We start from the raw sequence: 22,548 nt of genomic DNA, 5'->3' as shown, positions 1-22,548 counted from the left end.
ACAGATCGTTCTTCAGCCTGCACAGTGGTAACACTCATGCAGATCAATAGTGGCTTCTCATCTTAGGGTAAGTAACTGGGAGTTGCACGCATTTCTCTGCCAATTTATCATCACCCAAAAGCCCATTGTCAGAGGTGTACACCGGCTAAATGTCAAAGGACCAATTATAACACCATTATCCCAGTCCTGCCAGAAAACAGTTCTTAATCCGCCAGTTTCATTCTGTTTAACACCGTAAAACATTAGTAACACAAAGTAATTTATGCTCCCTTTAGTTTTTACCCGTTTTTAGCATCTAACATGCTGACCACACTGCTCGCGTTACGTGCGTGAGCGTCGCAAAATAAATGTACACATACATGTTATTCCATAATTACATCCAAACTGCTTGGGCGCATCAACTAGCATCTGTGTAGCCAGACGCTAAAATAAAACAAGGTTCTATTTTTGACACTTGATGTGCTGCAAGTCCTGCCTCTCCGATCTCCTTATTGGTTTTTAGGAGCATATACCCACGTGGGTGATTGAAAGATGAGCTGAGGTCCACACTCCAGTCCAGTTGGTTGAAGGAGAGATTACTAGAAACTAACTAGGTTTACTCTTTTATCTGTGGATTAATTGTCAGAGTAGAGGACCTTGTGCATTTCAGGTAAAATAACAACCCAATGTTTATATCCCAGGACAAGCTAGCTAAATGGCCATGAATGTTTCATGCGTTTCGACCTGTCCCTAAATTAATATAAGTGTTTCAGAGTTCGTTTTGATATTTCAACCTGCGTGTCCTGATCGCATCTGGTGTGGATGGACAAAATCAACATGTGAGTGATGGCGCACGCAGATGCATGCGCGTGCCCGGTATAGCCAGCATGTAAGCAAGTAGCCTAGGTCCAATATCCGAAAGTCATTTGAAACTTAAGTCTTGAGCCTATTAATTCCCGCCATCTCTTTGAGCAGCCTTGCCTTATTCGCTAATTGAGACATTCCATCCTGTCAGCAGCCATCTTGTCACATTCCGTAAGGTGTGTTCAAGACGTCTGAGAATGTGTAGTATGAGGATGAGTGGAATTTATAAACAACAAAGCTATGAAGCTTTGATGAGGCAATGTTAATTCACTCAATTCACTCTCCAAGTCTGTTAGGGTAGCTCCATGTGTTTCATAAGGGTTCTTATAGCCACGGCTATAGCTGGGGCTTCCTATCATCGAGCTGTTAAATTCTGTCAGTCAACCGGAAATGCAATTTGGCATTTCATAATGAGCATCTGTGAATGTACCATCTTCATTACGGTTGATGAACAGGCAGCTTGAGACTTCAGTGGCTTCAGCCAGAATAGGCTATGGAGGCCATTTTGTTGGTTTACTTTAACAGGGAAAAATACTAATTCCCTAATTCCCAAATAAAGGTTTGCCATACCAAAGCAGCCAACTTTTTTTTGTTTGAAACTCCCTCTGGAAGATGAGATACGAGGGGACTCTGACAGAACTCTATTTTTGTCTCTTTGCTTTTTCTTCCGCTTGCCAGCTTTTTTTTATCTGTTGGAGATGAAATGGGGATGGATGTGCGTGCCTGCCTGGAACTATGCTACTCTGTCGGAGCCAGCACACACATCCAGAGACTGTTTAGCTTTAGAACTGCATTCACTGGACCATTCTGCTGTGGTGATAAATAAAACACATCCCGTGTGGTTCTCAGACTGAAAGGCCCCAACAGTATAGAGCACAGCCTTTGTGCTTTATGTAATCGAAAATGACCTCAACTTGAATTCTGAGTGATAACATTGTGCATTAAGATGATTTTGACAGAAAGATTTGAAGTAATCCTTACGATAACTTTGATAGAATAATGCAACATTGAGCCTATGGTTTGTGAATATTCACAGCAAGGCCCATTCTTATTTTATTCTCCAGCACATAATAGGATGACTCGTAGAATCTGACATTTCAATTTGAAAGAAGTCAAGATGATGAGTCACCAAAGTGAAAAGTAAAAAAACAAAAAACAGACAGGGTCAGTGATGCACTTCTTTTGATTGTGGTGGAACCGAAGCAGTTCTCATTTCAATGACATGACAAAACATGAGTATTTTAGTGATGGTACATTGCAGGCACGCACGTCACAACGAGAAAGGTTTTGTTTATTTATTTGCCACAATATTTTTTTTGTCAATATCCACTACTCTCCTCTCATCCTGAGCGAGGGATGATAAGGGAAGTGAAGGAGGCAGCTAGGTAGAAACATAAATATTTACGTTGCCCCTTCTCCTATTGTTGCGCTGAGACAAGGTTGAGACTGCAAAGCAAACCATGATTTTTTTTAAAATCATTAGTCCACTGTTGATACAGTCCGAAAACATTTTTCATGTCAGCAGTCAAGTTTTCAAGATATTAGACTTTCAAGACAAAAAGTGTCACCATGATGATGCAAAATGAAGGGAGAGAGAAACAAAGAGAATGAGGTATTAATGGGTAAGGAAATGACTTGAAGATTCCGTCTCTGGGCTTCTCTGAAGTGTTACAGATTTTCTCAATTGCTAAAACACAATTTCTGAAACCTTGCTCCATTTCCTGAAAACATTAAACACAAAACCTCATCTTCAAAGCACTATTTACATAACCTCTGAGTCCTCTCGCAAAATGAAACATTTGCCTCAAAACAGTTTTTGATAAACAAAGTGATCAAAATGATATACACTCTCAAGCAGTCAGTAAACAATACACCGAAAAATAGAAAACACATTGTTCAAAACATACAATTCTCAGGGAGAAGTACATTTTTTATCTAAAAAAATATTCATATTTTTCCGTCATTGTCTTTTGATGAATGAAAACATGTACTATGGTAGCTCAAAATTGATCAGAAATTACTACTCTGCTTTGCTCTTTGCAATTTAGTTTTTTGTTCTTCCTCCCCTTGTACCCCTATTTTTACAGTACTGTACCCTGCATCTCACAAACTTGTCCTTTGTCTCTGTGATACTGTAATTCTTGTTCTTTGTTGATATGAACCTGCAACCAGTCAAAATCTATTGAGCAGTCAGTACTGTTACAGTTTTTCCCAATTGCTAAAACACAATTTTGCAAACTAGGCTGGTTTTATCAAAATACTTAACACAATTCACAAAACCACATATAGCATTATCAAAATCAAACGTTTGCACGAAATGGCACACACTTGATTCCTATTACCAGATTTTTGTCTAACCAACTACACACTGTTGGGCATAATGAAAAGCACTCTTATCTTTAGTATGCTTTGCCATAATACTAAAATAGTTCAAATTGTAGAAAATCTTCAGATGCACAGAAATATTTGCAGATACACACACATGCTTTTGAAACAGTTTTTTTTTTTTTTTTTTTACATTTTTCACCAAACAAGTCAGTGCAACATATTGCCATTGCAGCAGATATATTTACATTGGACTGAACAAAAATATGCTCACAAAAAAAACAGTAAACTGAAAATTGCAGAAAAAATGTATAGAAAAAAAGAGGCCGCACAGCTGGGTCTGGCCACAACGCCTCGTCCACATCACAGGCAATATCTTCCCTTGCCAGACATCGAGGGAAGAAGTGCCTTGAGTGCCTTATCCATCCCTGAATCGCACCCACATCAATCTCATCACATGCCTCTTCCATAGCCTGCACAAGAGGCATGAGCACAAAGGGCTTCCGGTCGTATACCTTCCACCGACATGCCGAAAACAACTCTTCTATGGGGTTCAGAAATGGTGAGTATGGTGGGAGGTATTGCACGAGAAATGGTGGGTGGTCAGCAAACCAGTTTTGGACTGGGGCTGCACGATGAAAGCTCATGTTGTCCCATACTACAACGTACCGGGTTCTTTGATGATCTGCATCATTCATACGCTCTGGTGGTATGAGAATGTTGTGGAGTCTGTCCAGAAATGTGATAATATGGGCTGTGTTGTATGGTCCAAGGTTGGCATGACGGTGGAGGACACCATGCGTATTGGAGATGGCAGTGCACATTGTGATGTTCCCACCACGTTGGCCAGGAACATCTATAATGGCTCTGTGGCCAATGATGTTTCTCCCCCTTCTTCTGCTCTTTGCTAGGTTGAACCCAGCCTCATCTATAAAGATGAACTCATGTGGAATTGCATGAGCATCCATTTCCATTACTACAGTATATGGTGTTATCCAGTACACTGGGAAACAATGTTGCGTGTATTGTACTGCAGTCAATATTGTACTTACATCCACATATGCTCGTCTGAACTCTTTGTTTCTTTGAGAGTTTCTCTCAAATGGCACCTTATAAAGTTGTTTCATTCTGATTTGGTTTCGTGTGAGAATGCGAGCCAATGTGGACAGACTGACTCGTTGAATGTTGTTGAATATGGTGTTGTCTTGGATGATGTGGCTTTGAATTTCTCTTAATCTGATTTCATTATTTTCCAAAACCAAGTTTACAATGTTAGCTTCCTGTACCCCGGTGAACATTTGGCCCCTTCCTCTACCATGGTTGCATCTCTCAGTCCTTTAGAAAAACAAAAAAAACAAAAATATAGGGCTTGGACAATGCAGCCTAAAGACAGTTCCCCCACAGTAGAGTAAATTCTACAGGAAATGTGTGCAGTTAGTGTATGACATCAGCCATTCATGAAGTAAACAGGTGTCACCCAACTGATACACTATGACATGGGGTGTACTACATAGTGTGAAATAAATGTGGTTACATACCTGTAATCCAGTCTAAATGTCCGGATGACAGAGGCGACAGTAAAACGGCTCAAGTTGGGCTGCACTCTCTGTCCAGCCTCTCGCATTGTCAGCCCAATTTCATTTGAAAGATGTTGTCTTCTTTGGCCATGAACTCCTCTACCAGCTCAACCCATACCTCTCACTCTTCCTCCCCCTCTCATTCTCACCCTCCCTCTTCCTCTCCCTCTCTGTGCAACGGCTTCCATTGTTGTTGTAAAACAAAAGGTGCTCACCTGTGGTCTTTTCATAGTGCTTACTTCCTGATTGAAGTGGTAACAATTAACCATTGAGGTGTTTGGCCAGGTGGCACATGTATTGGCCAATTAGCTCATGTAGTGTAATTTTGAATGGCAGTGTTTTGAAATGGCAAACATGTGACTTTATGTCAGATTGTTGTGTCTTATGCAGAGAACCGTGTGCAGTGCATTTAAAAAGTGCCATTTTGAATTGCAAAATGTGTGTAAAGCAGAAAATGTGTTTAGACTTTTGGAGACTTGAGAAGAGGTTTTGCTCTCTGTGTGTCAGTTTAAATAATTGTGCTGTGCATGTCATTTTAGTGTGTTAGCAATTGCAAAAAACTGTAATAAATGGAAAGCACAATGTTCAGGGCCATACAATTTGTCCATTGTACAGTATATAGCCTACAATGCACTGTACTACAGTATACAATAACAACCCAATTTGTCCCAAAAGGGACAAAAATCAAAGGAGTAAACATGTGATCAATGTGCTTCTTCTTGTCTTTGGGCTGGGTCAGGCCAGAGCACTTCGTTGACATCACAAGCAATATTGTCCCTCCTGAGGCAACGGGGGAAGAAGCCTCTTGTGTGCCATGTCCAGCCCTGACATGATTCCTCACCTATATCACAACAGGCTAAATCCATGGCTTGCAGCAGATTTACTCTGGTGTAGGGTTGTCTATCATACACTTTCCATCTCCAAGAGGAGAAAAACTCCTCAATCGGATTCTGGAAAGGCGAGTATGGAGGGAGGTACAAGTTCATAAACTGCCCATTGATGTTAAACCATTCCCTTACCTGAGCAGCTCGTTGGAAACTGACATTGTCCCACACTATCACATAGGTGGGAATGGGATTCTCATATAGCTCTTGACCCTGCTGCTCTTAAACCTGCTGCTCAAATAAAATCTCTCTTAGATTGGCAATAAATCTTAGAAGGTGCTGGGTGTTATATGGCCCGAGTGTAACATGGTGATGTCGAACACCATGGTTGCTGATAGCAGCACAGATTGTAACATTGCCACCTCGTTGACCAGGGACTTCAACAATGGTCCGCTGTCTAATCATGTTTGGGCCTCTCCTTTTGTTAGATTGAAGCCTGCTTCAACGACAAAGATGAACTCATGGGGTCTGTCCAAGGACTCCAAGTCAAATATTGTCTGTGTAGAAATAAAATATACTGTATGTAGGATTTTGTAAGTCGTACAGAGACAGTGCTATACTGTAGAGCACAATTAGGCTTCTGATTCACATACATTGTATGTACTGAAGAGTAATGTCATTCACATAGTACTGTAGACAATCTGGATTACAGTAAATGTTTCTGAATGTACACTTACTTGCACATACTGAGCTCGCAGTTCTTTCACCCTTGGTGAGTTGGCTCAAAAGGTACTCTGTATACTTGTTTCATTCGCATCCTGTTACGATGGAGGACACAGTCAATTGTGGAAATAATGTTTTGTTTCACTCGTTCCTGGATTTCTCTGAGTCGTATTGCATTATCTTGAAGGACCATGCCAACTATAACGGCCTCTTGCTCCCGAGTGAATATAGCTGTCCTTCCACCTGCATGTGGCAGCCTTGCAATTCTACAAAAAGTAGTTGTGCAGATACAAGACATATTCATGCAGTACAATACATACAGTGATTAACTTTAAAAATGTCTATTGAAACAGCTGCATATAGTGTAGTACAGTAAATTTGCAATTACAAAAATAAGGTAGTATACTGTACCTGTTCTCTTCTTTGAATGCCCTAACTATGGTGGACACAAAAAAATCGGCTCAAATTGGGTTGCACTTTAAGTCCTGCTTCCCTCATTGTCAGTCCATGGACAAGAACATGGTCTATAACTGTTGCTCGAATTTCATCAGATATTTCCACTCTTTATCTTCCTCTTCTTCTTCTTCATCCTCCTCTTCCTCTTTCTTGCCCTCCTGCCCCTCTTCCTCCTCGTTGCCCACCTCGCATACGCACTCGTCCTCTCACATTGTTTCTTCTATCCATTCTCAGACTTTGTCCTTCCCACCTTCAACAACCTGTTTGCTCTCTGAACTGGCTTATATGGATTGTGTCGCATCATTTGAAACAGATTAAATCAATTTTGAGTGGTTGTGTTCTAGCAATGGCATGTGTTCTCTATTTGTATTTGATTGTTGCCACTTGTGTTTACCAGTACGGATGACATGTGCATTAGAGTGCAGAATGTGTTTTGAGAATGAGAATGTGTTTAGAGTTTTGCTGAAAAGTCTAAGTGAGATCTGCAAATTGTGTTTTACGATGTGAAATGGTTTAAGGTATTAAAAACAGACTGCATAATTAGCTAAATGAGTCCAGGCAACTGAGAACTTTGTTCAGCCAATGGGTTTTAGTGTTTTAGCAATTGAAAAAAACTGTAAGTGCCTCCATGAAGATGGAGAGAGAAAGAGAGAGAGAGAGAGAGAGAAGAAACTGCAGATGAATAGAGGAGGGAGGAATGGAGGAGAGTCGAAGGCGGACTACCCTCCTTAGCTGTCACAGCAGCTCATGCTCATAAGCAAAACGACCACTTTGAAGCTGTTTATCTCCATCGCCAGGTTTCAGAGGATTTGCAGGGAAAACACACACACACCTAATACAGACTCAAAACATTCTTAACTCCCATTAATTACATATGCTACAGTCCTTTTGTAACATACTTCCCTACAACAGAGGATCCATAATGCATGAGCGCTTGTGTTTGTTTTCTTAACACAGGCACTTCCTATGCATGCTCCCTGTTTCGGGGCAAATTAGAAAAGGGCAACAGCAGCTCCTCTGCATGAAGTAGTAGATGTGTGGATGGAACCACAAGTAAAAGTTCATACACAAAATGTCCAGATGATAGCAAGTCAGGTTGTGGCACACATAGATACTGACCCTATGGGGAACTTTTGGCATACCATGTCATGTAATGACATCGTTTTCAGGTTGTAAACTGGTTGTCTGGTTGAGAAGGCGTCAGACAACCAGAACAACCAACAGCTCTCTGTTACAACCAGATAACCACATAAAATAGTTGCCACAAAGTTGCACGTTGTGTGTAGGGATTATTTTGGTTATTTGTCGGTCCATGACAGCTCCCCTGCGTCAGGATAGAGCAGCAAATCGCTCTTTTAAGGGAGGTATCTTGGGTAGCGCCTGAGGAGGTCTTTGTAGTCTTTGGGGACTTGATGAGCCCTGCATACGATTTCTATTGCTATTCAACAAACATGTTGGTCTGATAATAATATCCCATTGGGCAAAACTGGTTGCAACATTGTCAGGCTCTAAAGGGAAATTTTGTTAACGTTTTTTATGACGTCTTTCCCATGATGTCTTGCCATGACAAATATGTCGTTACCTGGTTTTTACAGAGACCAATTGGCTGTAACCTGGTTCTATTATGTCTTCTCAACCAAAAAGGCAGTTTGCAACCAGATAACCATGTTGCAAATGTAGGATAATAGAGATAATAGTTGGGAATTGGGCCAATGAGTCATGAATAGGTAGAAGCACTGAGATACTGAATGGGGGAAAGTAGAGAAGATAATACAACAAGTAAGAGAAGAGGACAGGGAGCTTCGAAAACAGATACAATTAAACCAGCTCAGGGTTTGGCCTTGACATAGGCTTACTAATATCACCTACGTGATCGTGTTCATCCTTAATTATTTTCCAGCTAGAGCACAAAACCCCAAAATCAACAGCTAACCCTTTCGTAGGGTGCCCCGCCTGAACAATGCTAAGTGAAACACTAATGTGATTTAGAATCACTTACAAGTACCTGATTTATACGGTTCCATATTGATCCCTACTGTAATAACTGTTTCCCTCTTTCAAATGAGCTCATAAGAGATCGCCAGGCATGATTATGACTTGACTCGCTGTGGGATTACAATCACCTTGAGCTCCGTAACCATGGATTCCAGTCTACTGGAGACAAGCGCTATGGTGACTAATCAATTTACTTCAAAGAGAAGGACACAGAGCATTCAGAATAGCTATGGGTATTTTTCAGTGCTCCACAAAGTGAAAGTCTGTGCTTGAGAAATGGTTTGCGGGTGCCAATTTACTCTGATGTATGCACGCATAACTGTAAGTTGCTTTGGATAAAATCGTCTGCTAAATGGCATATATTATTTTATATTACATTACTCTAACATTTCTAGGATGGCCCAGCCTAGGCAATATTGGACCTGACCTCAACTTTCCCCAAAATACTGTGCTGCAGGATGACACCCGCTCAAAAAAAACATTGTTAGGGCCTTTTAAAATCCGTTTTAAAAAATTGGCCTAATTCCATTTTTTTCTCAGCTTTGGCGGTTTTGTTTTTCCAGGTTTCAGATTTTCCTTATTTATTTATTCCCCCCATTTTTTTATTTTACCCCTTTTTCTCCCCAATTTCATGGTATCCAATTGTTTAGTAGCTACTATCTTGTTTAATCGCTACAATTCCCGTGCGGGCTCCGGGAGAGACGAAGGTTGAAAGTCATGTGTCCTCCGATACACAACCCAACCAAGCCGCACTGCTTCTTAACACAGCGCCATCCAACATGCATGTGTTTCATGTGTTTGTAGTGCAGTAAGCACACAGGTGATGGAGTTTGCAAATCAAATGCTGACTTGTGGTGCCACTGGACAGAGAAAACTGAGTAAGTTAACCTTTATTTATTGTACATTTAAATTAGTCTGTAGCATTTAAGTGTTGAGTTAGATTACATAGCTACCGCAATCGTTATTGCAAATAATTTCGGTGACTTCACAGCAATTGTTAGCTAGCTAGCTACGTGTCATAGGTCAAGTCATGAGATTTGTAAACTAAAGAGGAATATAATAGTAAGAATAAAAGGGAGTTTCCCCATCCCCCATTTAGAGTATTTCTGGTGCAGAACAGAAATGCCCTTATCCAGATGGTGTGACAAATGCATATCCTAACAGACCTGCTTACTTTCTTTGTTGTTAATTATAAAGGTTGAAATCAACATTAAAATACCTCCATCAGGCAGAGAGGCATGAACCATTCGTCCACCACCTCAGGAACAAGCTACACTATTCACAGCCCTGTGTAATGTTCAATGTTATTGCATTGCTGGACTTTTTGAAACTTTATATATTTACATTGTTTAAATGTATGGTTTAAACTTGTCTTTAATCTTTATTTGTTTTAGCTGTGATAACTACCTTAGCCTTTATGTAATAAATAAAATAAAATAAATATTTATGATGTAGCCACTTGACTTTATGGCTGTGCTATCTATTGGAAAACATTCACCCTGGCCTCAAGGGAGAAGAAAACTACTGGTCCTACCTTCCAGAAAGACTACACCCTTAAAATCTGTGGTTGATATGTGTCGCACTTGTGGGGATCACTATCCCAATAAGAGAGTTACAAACACAATCTCTTTATTACCAAGACGTCGGACCTATAGGGGAAGGTGTTGTGGGAGATGATTGGTTGGTGGATTAAGCCAATGAGAAAGGCGCCAGGAGATTCTCTCGGCATTCTGTATTGGCTAATGAAGGCAATGTTTGATGTGTTGGTCCACCAGATCTTCCGCGCATTTGTGAGGTCCCTCCCCCATTGAAGTTGACATTATAAATGGTTACGGTTAAGGTTAGGATTAGGTAAGAATTATGGTTAAGGTTAGGGTAGGAGTTAAGGTTAGGATTTAGGCAGTGGTGTAAAGTACTCAATCAAAAATACTTTAAAGTACTACCTAAGTAGTTTTTTTGGATACCTGTACTTTACTTCACTATTAACATTTTGACTACTTTTATTTCACTACATTCCGAAAGAAAATTACGTACTTTTTACTCCATACATTTTCCCAGATACCCAAAAGTACTCATTACATTTTGAAAGCAGGAGAGGAAAATGGTTCAATTTACACACTTATCAAGAGAACATACCTGGTCATCCTGCTGCCTCTGATCTGGTGGACTCACTAAACACAAATGCTTTGTTTGTAAATTATGTCTGAGTGTTGGACTGTCTCCCTGGCAATCAGTAAAAACTCGGGCCATCTGGTTTGCTTAATAAGGAATTTGAAATGATTTAAACTTTTACTTTTGATATTTAAGTATATTTTAGCAATTACATTTACTTTTCATACTTAAGTACAGTGGGGCAAAAAAAGTATTTAGTCAGCCACCAATTGTGCAAGTTCTCCCACTTAAAAAGATGAGAGGCCTGTACTTTTTATCATAGGTACACTTCAACTATGACAGACAAAATGAGAAAAAAAATCCAGAAAATCATAAATTTATTTGCAAATTATGGTGGAAAATAAGAATTTGGTCAATAACAAAAGTTTATTTTCCACCATAATTTGCAAATAAATTCATGATTTTCTGGATTTTTTTTCTCATTTTGTCTGTCATAGTTGAAGTGTACCTATGATAAAAAGTACAGGCCTCTCATCTTTTTAAGTAGGAGAACTTGCACAATTTGTGGCTGACTAAATACTTTTTTGCCCCACTGTATATGCAAAACCAAATAGTTTCCGACTTTTACTCAAGTAGTATTATACCGGGAGACTTTCACTTTTACTTGAGTCATTTTCTATTAAGGTACCTTTACTTTTACTCTAGTATGACAATTGGGTACTTTTTCCACCATTAGAGGGACATCCCAAGTATTATGGGATAGCACTATCGGAATGAGATTAGGTGTAATGAGACTAACATTACTTCACTTTAGAGCATGTGCCATCCTTCAGCACGTCACCCTTCATTAAGCACATGTTTATATCATATTTGACACAATTGATATTGGTGATTTATAAAGCATGAAATACAGTTATTGATGCTTTGTAATACATTTACAGTGCATTCGGAAAGTATTCACACCCCATAACTTTTTCCACATTTTGTTACGTTACAGTTGTATTCTAAAATTGATTCAATTGTTTTCCCCCTCATCTATCTACACACATTACCCCATAATGACAAAGCAAAAACAGGTTTTTAGACATTTTTGCGAAAAATAAATAAAAGACTGAAATATCACATTTACATAAGTATTCAAACCCTTTACTCAGTACTTTATTGAAGCACATCAACCAAAGATTATCCTGTTTCTATAAAGAATTGTACACCTCAGATTGTAAATTCACACCAAGCTGTATTTAGTCCTTTTTAAAAGATATAAGAAGTCCTCTTCTCTCAACTGAGGAATACAAAATCTCTCCATGTGATGGTATTCCTCCTGAGGTCTATTTAAAATGTTGGAACCAATTAGGTATACTGTTACTTAAAATGATTAACACAGACATTCACAAAGGTACATTTGGAAGGAATGTAAATACCGTACTAATTTTGCTTTTATTAAAAAAGGGAAGGCCGCCACTCAGTACACTCACTATCGCCCTCTATCTTGATAAACACAGATATTAATTTAAGAATTTTAAATTCTGTCATCCAGTCTGGAAAATAACTTACGCAAATTGGTACATCTAGACCAAAGCATGTTTGTTTAAAAATGCTTATCCTCAGATAACCTCTGCCGTCTTTTACATATCTTATATGCTTCATCAGAAATGTATGTAGTTCTGTCCTTGAGCTGTTCTTGTCTATTAACGTACTGTATTATGTCATGTTTCACGTTTTGTGTGGATCCCAGGAAGAGTAGCTGCTGCATTTGCTAGACTGAAATATCACATTTACATAAGTATTCAAACCCTTTACTCAGTACTTTATTGAAGCAAATCAACCTATCCTGTTTCTATAAAGAATTGTACACCTCAGATTGTAGACTGGATGACAGAATTTAAAAAATAGTTTAATATCTGTGTTTATCAAGATAGAGGGCGATAGTGAGTGTACTGAGTGGCGGCCTTCCCTTTTTTAATAAAAGCGAAATTAGTACGGTATTTACATTCCTTCCAAATTTCAGAAAGAGCTTTTGATGGACTAGAATGGTTATATCGGTTTTGGAACATATGGGACTTGGCTCCAATTTAATTAATATGATTAAGATACTACATACATATCCCTCAGCCATAGTAATAACTTCTAGATATTCTGTTCTGTTCAGGATAATTGGAAGTAGCAGACAAGGTGATCCCATCTCACCTATGCTATTTTTGTCTATAGAGCCCCTGGCCCAGGCAATTCGACAATATCTCTCAATTCTACGGATCACCTCAGCTCATTATAAGCTGACGATGTCTTTCTTTATCTAGACGATGTATCTCAATCCCTCCCAAACGCTTTGAAGATCATAGACAAATTCAGCTAAATCTCAAGTTATAAAAAAAACCTAACCAAATCTGCCCTACTGTCTCTCAGGACCTGATGGAGGACTTCATCATCTCTACTTATGGTAGGAATGAATTAAGACTATATACATATATGGACAAGCGATGTCAGAGCGGAACGGACTAAGATACAGTAGAATAGTATAGAATAGAGTATATACATAGGAGATGAGTAATGCAAGATACGTAAACATTATTAAGTGACTAAGATACCGTAGAATAGTATAGAATACAGTATATATATATATATATATATGAGATGAGTAATGCCGGATATGTAAACATTATTAATAGTGTTCCATTCCTTAAAGTGGCCAGTGATTTATAGTCTATGCCTATAGGCATCAGCCTCTAACGTGCTAGTGATAGCTGTTTAACAGTCTGATTGCCTAGAGATTAGAGGTCGACCGGATATGATTTTTCAGCGCCGATACCGATTAATCGGACAATTACATTTTTTATTTTTTATTTGTAATAATGACAATTACAACAATACTGAATGAACACTTATTTTAACTTCATATAATACATCAATAAAATCAATTTAGCCTCAAATAAATAATGAAACATGTTCAATTTTGTTTAAATAATGCAAAAACAAAGTGTTGGAGAAGAAAGTAAAAGTGCCATGTAAGAAAGCTAAAGTCTAAGTTCCTTGCTCAGAACATGAGAACATATGAAAGCTAGTGGTTCCTTTTAACATGAGTCTTCAATATTCCCAGGTAATAAGTTTTAGGTTGTAGTTATTATAGGAATTATAGGACTATTTCCCTCTATACCATTTGTATTTCATTAACCTTTGACTATTGAATGTTCTTATAGGCACTTTAGTATTGCCAGTGTAACAGTATAGCTTCCGTCCCTCTCCTCGCTCCTCCCTGGGCTCGTACCAGGAACACAACGACAACAGCCACCCTCGAAGCAGCTTTACCCATGCAGAGCAAGGGGAACAACCACAGGCTCAGAGCGAGTGACGTTTGAAACGCTATTAGCGCACGCTAACTAGCTAGCCATTTCACTTCGGTTACACCAGCCTCATCTCGGGAGTTGATAGGCTTGAAGTCATAAACAGCGCAATGCTTGACGCACAACGAAGAGCTGCTGGCAAAACACACGAAACTGCTGTTTGAATGGATGTTTACGCGCCTGCTTCTGCCTGCCACTGCCTGCCAGATACTTAGATACGTGTATGCTCAGTCAGATTATATGCAACGCAGGACACGCTAGATAATATCTAGTAATATCATCAACCATGTGTAGTTAACTAGTGATTATGGTTGATTGTTTTTATAAGATAAGTTTAATGCTAGCTAGCAACTTACCTTGGCTTACTTTATTCGCGTAACAGGCAGTCAGTCTCCTTGTGGAGTGCACAAGGACTAGTTAAATGTAAGGTTGCAAGATTGGGTCCCCCGAGCTGACACGGTGAAAATCTGTCATTCTGCCCCTGAACGAGGGAGTTAACCCACCGGCCCTAGGCCGTCATTGAAAATAAGAATGTGTTCTTAACTGACTTGCCTAGTTAAATATGGATTAAATAAAGGTGTAAAAAAAAAATCTGCAAAATCGGTGTCCAAAAATACCAATTTCCGATTGTTATGAAAACTTGAAATCGGACCTAATTAATCGCCCATTTCTTTTAATCGGTCGACCTCTACTAGAGATAGAAGCTGTTTTGCAGTCTCGGTCCCAGCTTTGATGCACATGTACTGACCTCGCCTTAAGGATGATAGCTGGGTAAACAGGCAGTGGCTCGGGTGGTTGATGTCCTTGATGATCTTTTTGGCCTTCCAGTAACATTGGGTGCTGTAGGTGTCCTGGAGGGCGGGTAGTTTGCTCCCGGTAATGAGTTGGGCAGACTGCATCCCCTAATTGCCGTACCAGGTGGTGATACAGCCCGACAGGATGCTTTCGATTGTGCATCTGTAAAAGTTTGTGAGTGTGTTAGGTGACAAGACAAATTTCTCCAGCCTACTGAGGTTTAAGAGGATCTGTTGCGACTTCTTCACCACACTGTCTGTGTGGGTGGTCCATTTCAGCTTGTCAGTGATGTGTAAGCCAAGGAACTTGAAGCTTTCCACCTTCTCCACTGCGGTCCCGTCAATGTAGATAGGGGTTGCACCCTCTGCTGTTTCCTGAAGTCCACGATCATCTCCTTTGTTTTGTTGACGTTGAGTGAGAGGTTGCTTTCCAGGTACCACACTCCCACAGCCCTCACGTCCTCCCTGGAGGCTGTCTCGTCATTGTTAGTAATCAAGCCTACTACTGTTGTGTCGTCTGCAAACTTGATGACTGAGTTGGAGCCGTGCTTGGCCACGCAGTCATGTGAGCACACATGGGGGCTGAGCACACATGCATCGCATCCACCTATGTTACACCTCCGCATCTGCAGTGAAAGGTGACAGAGATACAGCGGTGTTGTTCATACCATGAGACATCCCGAAAATCTATCTTCTCACAAAAACGTCTGTAGCGTCCGAACGGTTTAGCCTCTATGGCCCCAACAATACTGCAGATCTGCCAACTTCTGTCTGTAGCATCCAAACAGTTCGGGCTACACACTAATATGACCCCTCTACGGAACGGTTGTTGTCTAGGATGAACACAAGCCTCGTCTGAAGGTATCCCGGTACAAGTTTAAAAAATACATGGAAGTATATATGGAAGTACTATAGTTTAGTGCCTAAAATAAATAGGTGTAAAAATAGGTGTATAACAACAATTCCTGATCTTTCTTATACCTCTTAGATATGAGACAGACACCCCTCCCTCCGTTAGACTCTAGAAGGTTAAAAGTGGAACAATAGAACACATCCTGACAGGTTGGTGGTATACATGGAATCTTGGAATGTTCCTTCAGTGGAACTCCCACAAGAGGGGAGAAGCCTAGGAGGGGGAGCACACAGACAAAGAGCATGGTCAATTATTCAGTGTTCTTGCTGCAATCCATTACACTGCATTTATAATGCATCATATAGCCAGGGCAATGCCACGCAAGCCTGAACAGCAAGCCCGACCCCACTATTGAATTGAGCTGCAACACATCACACACACACGCACACATACACCCTTGTTGAGGACCAAACAATTAATTCCGATTCAAAATCCTATTTTCCCTAAACGCTTAACCTAACCTTAACTCTAACACTAACCTTAACCCCCAGAACACCCTAACCCCTAAAACTAATCCTAACCCTAACTTGTAACCCTAATTCTTATATTTGTCTTATTTCTTTACATCCTGTTTATTGAAAATGTTCCAATATAAACATCCATATACATACAACAAGAACAACTAGTTCCTATATCCCCCTCCCCGAGTCCCTAGTATCCTAACTGCACGTAGGGCTCCCTCCCTCCCATCCCTTCTAGTAAGTCTATGAAGTCTCACCAAACCACCATAAATACATAAAGTTTCTTCAGTGTATTGTATGTTATCCTTTCACACGGGAATTAGTGTTCTAATTAAGAGCAATACATTTATTAGCAGCTATAATTGCTAATTTAGCTTCATATTGATTTCTAGTTGGCAATAGAGACTCATCTCCTAAAAGTACCAGGGAAGGAATTATTGAAATATTCAAAAGAGGTCACATGAGATATGACCTCCCAATATACATCAAGTTTTGGACATGCCAAAAACATATTTACGAGGGTTCCCACCTCTGTCTCACACAGGGCAGTATTTTCAGTATTTTGCGTAAATCTTATGAAGCCTCTCTGGGGTGAAGAATACCCTATGCAGCAAATTAAACAGCATCATTCTATGCCTAGTGCTAAAAGACAACTGTTGGGCATCTAAGAAAAGTGTCTCCCACGTCTCTTCTTCAATAATGAGGCCAAGGTCGTCTTGCCATTTAGAACATACATTCAGGGCTTCATTTTCTATCAAGGTCTGTAAGACCAGAGTATATGCATGCTATAAAGCCTTTCACCCCATTCTATCCTGCCACAGCTTGTCAGCTGCAGTTGAGGCCAAAGGTTGCGATCTTCTTCCCTGTTGAAAAGCTATGTAGTGTCTGAACTGTAAATACTTGAAAAGTGAGATTGGGGAAGTTGGAACCTTGAGGCCAATATTTGAAAAGAGAGCATCACCCCAACCTCACATAATTGACCAAATGACCTTATACATTTCTTGAACCAGAAAAGAGTGATACCATCTCTTAAGGCTTTTGGTAAAATAGGATTTTCAGGAATGGAGTTTGCTTATATACTGATTTATTTCCTCCAGTCAGCTTGCGAACTTCTGTCAATAAGGTCATGTTTTATAAAGGGATTATGTATGTAGCTCCTAAATGCTTTGGGTGGTGATAAGGCACGGTTGCCTGGTGACATGGAATGAAGAGAGTTTTCTTCTATTTGCCTCCAAGCCAGTGGATCAGAACTGGTGTCCTACAATATCCTTCATTTGCGACGCCCAGTAATAAATCCTCAAATCGGGCAAAGAAAGACCACCCTTTTAATATGGGCTGCACAAAGTATTGAGTTTAACTCTGGGGGGCTTCCTTTTTCCATAAGAATTTAAAAATCAGAGTGTTACAGTTTTTCCCAATTGTTTACACACTAAAACTGGTCCATGAGGCACAATGACCCAAACCTGTAACTCATTTAGCAGAACCATACACCAAATCTGCAATAATATTGGCACACGTTTTGCTTTACACTCAGATTGCAATTCTATAAGAAACATTTGGCAAAACACACACAATTCTCTACCTTTGGCACAACCACAAATATATTGTGTGCAAATGAAAAGCAACAATGTTCAACAAGCTAAGCTCAATTACCAATTGATCACTTTCACTCTTCACATGTACAAACACTAATTGCATAAATGTTCACTTTGCAATCAGACCTTTGGTATGGATAAAAATACCACAGGTGAGTACTCCTGTGTTTGGAGAACAATGGAAGCAAACTTGGCTGAGAGGTAGAGGTGGAGGTGGGGGTAGAGGTGGATGAAGACCATGAACAAGGAGAGTAATCTCTGATGAAATTCGGCAGCTGTGGCCAACCATGGTTTGACCTTGAAAGAGGGTGGGCAGAGAGTGCAGGCCAATCTGAGCCGCTTTACCGTATAGCATCCATTCCAAAATGAGAATAGCTATGTACTGCATACATTGGATCTATCTACTACTTTTACTACTTAACAGTAGTACAACATAAAGCACAGTAAAGACTGTAGATTCCAATACAATGCATCGTACATGCATTACTGTACAAAATTGGGAGTTATATTACTTTGTAACATGTTTATCTTGTATACTATATTACCATAGTGTTTACTGTACTGTATGCTATTTTGTTTTTGTACAACTGAAAGATGAATACGTCACAGTGTGATCTTGGTTCTCACTTAGGTAGATTAATTTAATGTGTGTGTGTCTCACTTGTATGCAGATTTTCCTTTTTAGCAGGGAGTATATGATTTTAACTGCTGTGTTTAATTTTGCAAGATGTCTGTGGGCTTTGGGGAAATTGGCTAACTGTTTGTTTAGAGTACCTGAGATGTTGTTTCAGCAAACGTGTGCTAACAATTAAGAAAAACTGTAATTTGTCAGAAAAAGTATTTAAAGTTTGGGTAGAGTTTGGAACAGATATTCACCTTTTGGCAAAATATTAATTTTTATACAATCAACACGTCCAATTAGTAACATTTGTGACATCATGCAACCTATCTAGTTCTTCCCCAGCCTTTTTAAGTAATGGCACATCATTTACTTTACAGGTGTTAGTCATTTCTGTGGGAATTTGCTGCCCTAAATAAGTAACTATCTGAGACCTCCAGGAAATGGGTTATGCTTTTCATCCGATTGATCTTGTAGACTGAAAAGGAACTGAATTAATTCAACGTTTCTACTAGTGCTTGGAATGATTGCTCTGGTTTGGATAAGTAGATGTTGCCCGCGTAGAGAGAAATAGTGTGTTCCCGTTCACCTACCCAAATACCATGGATAGCTACCTAATAGCTTCCGTTAAGGGTTCAATAGCCAGGGCAAAAAGGAGTGGTGAAAGAGGGGATTTCTGCCTGATCCCACGAGAAAGCTTAAACTGAGAGGAAATATTGTTGTTAGTCAGAATCTGGGCAACAGGCCGGTTATATTGTAGTCTGATACATATTTCGAACCTACAGTGGGGCAAAAAAGTATTTAGTCAGCCACCAATTGTGCAAGTTCTCCCACTTAAAAAGATGAGAGGCCTGTAATTTTCATCATAGGTACACTTCAACTATGACAGACAAAATAAGAAAAAAAATCCAGAAAATCACATTGTAGGACTTTTTATGAATTTATTTGCAAATTATGGTGGAAAATAAGTATTTGGTCACCTACAAACAAGCAAGATTTCTGGCTCTCACAGACCTGTAAATTCTTCTTTAAGAGGCTCCTTAACCCCATAGAAAATCTTTGGAGGGAGTTGAAAGTCCGTGTTGCCCAACAACAGCCCCAAAACATCACTGCTCTAAAGGAGATCTGCATGGAGGAATGGGCCAAAATACCAGCAACAGTGTGTGAAAACCTTGTGAAGACTTACAGAAAACGTTTGACCTCTGTCATTGCCAACAAAGGGTATATAACAAAGTATTGAGATAAACTTTTGTTATTGATCAAATACTTATCTTCCACCATAATTTGCAAATAAATTCATTCAAAAATCCAACAATGTGATTTTCTGGATTTTTTTTCTCATTGTCTGTTATAGTATAATAATAATGAAAATTACAGGCCTCTCTCATCTTTTTAAGTGGGAGAACTTGCACAATTGGTGGCTGACTAAATACTTTTTTGCCCCACTGTATATTCATACACTTTAAAAACGCCCAGAAGAAATCTCCAGATCAAATGATTTTTCCGTATCCCAGGCAGCCATCAGGCTCCTGTATACCCTCCACACAATACATAATATTGAATAATAATATTATATATATATATATATATATATAAAAATGTGGGGCCTAACATTGAGCCTTGGGGTACTCCCTTGGTGACAGGCAGTGGCTGAGACAGCAGATGTTCTGACTTTATACACTGCACTCTGTTCTGAGAGGTAGTTAGCAAACCAGGCCAAAGACCCATCAGAGAAACCAATACTCCTTAGCCGGCCCACAAGAATGGAATGGTCTACCGTATCAAAAGCTTTGCCTAAGTCAACAACAATTGCAGCCAGATCACAGTCAACCAGGGGCTGAACCTAGAATTCTCATTTTCTTTATGGGCACGTATTTGTAAACGATACCACTGAAAATATAAAAAAAGAAGGTCAAAGCATCTTCGACAGAGGGGATCAAGCTGATTCTATACCAATTTACAGAGGCCAGATCAAGAAGGAAGGGTTGCTCATGAAAGTTTTTAGCAAGCGTCTATGACTAGTCTGGATAAGTCGTTTCACTGACCAGCCATTTTGAACACAGGCTGTAAAATAGTGATCACTAAGGTCACTACAGAAAACACCAGACTAATACCTATCAGGATTATTTGTAAGAATAACATTGAGGGGAGTAATCTTTTCTGGGTGTTTAGAGTCATACATTGTGGGATTGGTAATCATCTGAGAAAGATTTAGGGAGTCCCATTGTTTTAGGACCTGGTCAGGTGGTTTAAGCATGTCCCAGTTTATGTCTCCTAGCTGGACAAATTCAGACTTAGTGTAAGGGGCCAGGAGAGAGCTTAGGGCATTTAGGGTAAAGGCCGGAGCTAATGGTGGCCGATAACGGCCAGCAACAGTCCACAGAGAGTTATTTGAAAGTTTAATGCGTTAAACCAACCAATCAAATTGTTAGGGGACAGACTTGGTGGACACAAACAAGCACTGAAGGTGTTCCTTGGTAAAGATTGCCAATCCACCACCTTTGGAAGATCTATCTAGCCGAAAAAGGTTATAATCAGAAAGGTTAACATCAGTGTTCAAAACACTCTTTCTTATCCACATCCCAGTATTGACCAACACATCTGGATTGGAGCAGTAAATCCACACTTTCAATGGATCAATTTGAGGTAATACGCTACTAGTGTTATCGTGCAGAAAACCCAGGCTTTTACAAGAGCACAAATCAGTGAAGCAGATATCAGAGCACAAATCAGAATTGGGGCTAGCAACAGTAGATGGGCCAGGGTGTACATGCACATTTCCAGAGGCAGAGGACAAGGAAGCTCTGCAATGTTTATTTATAACATTTGAATGTGCATTAGATGGCAACAACATATTGTACAACAATTTCATCAGGTAACATGAATACAAAGCTGGTGAGAAGTGGTTAGAATAGAATGGAAGGCCAAGAGTCTGTAACCAAAAGAGAGTCAGAGTCCCGTGTGTGGGAAAAAACAGACTGTCCCACGGTTGGGTAAACAAGCAAGTTCATAGTCAACAAAGCATGCAGGAGTCATGAGGCAAATAGCATAAAGCACAAGCAAAAAATATGGCAACTTGGGGCTAGCCATTGTAAATTCAGAATCACTCGCCTCAACAGTGCATGTGTGCTGGAGGTGAGGGAAAGCTCGGGAGAGAGGGGGAGTGTGTCGTATACCTGACAGGGGAGACAGGCCAGGGCAGACAGTGAACAGATTGCCAGGTTAAATCCAAGCAGCAGTGCAGCAGGCAACGGGAGTAGGTGTCACACCCACTTGGGAGAAGCTTTATCAGGAGGCAGATTCTTGTAGAAAACTCCAGCAAGCTAGCTAATGTAGCTAGCAAGTCTATCTGTCTTTTCCATGTGGAAAAGGAGGTCGTTAGCTAGCTATATCAGTATCAGCGAATGGTCCTTTACGACATCCAAACAAAGTTGTCCAGTGGCTGTTGTATTTTGGGGATTCTGAGGAAGATATATTCTCTGCACAGATGAAGGGAGCTTCAAAGGCCTCTGCATTTGGGTGGGGAGGGGCTGTGAAACTCCTTCCATTGTTAGGCTCAAGAGTTTTTACACCTCTCACTTCACACTTCAGTGCTAATTTCAGTCAGATTCTTTCCTAGCAGCTTGGTAGCCTTATATATATTAATTAAGCTTATATATGTTTTATGTAATTGTTAATTGGAATGAAGGTTTTGATGTTGAGGTTAGTATCCTGTATAAGTCCATGGGAAAAAATTATAGTTGATCTACATTTATCCAACTCTAATTCTATATTTTTGCAGAAGAACTCAGGAGCCCATGCTCTCTGTGTCTATTCACTCTCTCTAACTCTGACATAAAAGCTCTTGAATGCCAAGTTAATATAAATCAGTACTCTGGACTACAACATTACTAGGCAATGTAATTGAACCTATGGCTCTCTTAGCTTCTTCCCTTGTTATTTGCCAGGCTAGTAACTTTCCTGCTTCATCTCC

At 39.8% G+C, this 22,548-nt stretch overlaps 1 protein-coding gene across 1 annotated transcript in view; it reads right to left on the bottom strand.

Annotated features, from left to right (window-relative positions):
• The window catches only part of gpr158b (G protein-coupled receptor 158b), a 102,538-nt gene that overhangs the window by 70,350 nt on the left and 9,640 nt on the right, over window positions 1-22,548 (bottom strand). The gene's annotated exons all lie outside the window — the stretch shown is intronic.

This window comes from Oncorhynchus mykiss, chromosome 8 (assembly GCF_013265735.2).
Source record: "Oncorhynchus mykiss isolate Arlee chromosome 8, USDA_OmykA_1.1, whole genome shotgun sequence".
NCBI classification, from domain to species: Eukaryota; Metazoa; Chordata; class Actinopteri; order Salmoniformes; family Salmonidae; genus Oncorhynchus; species Oncorhynchus mykiss.
This window is presented reverse-complemented; position numbering and strand designations above follow the sequence as displayed.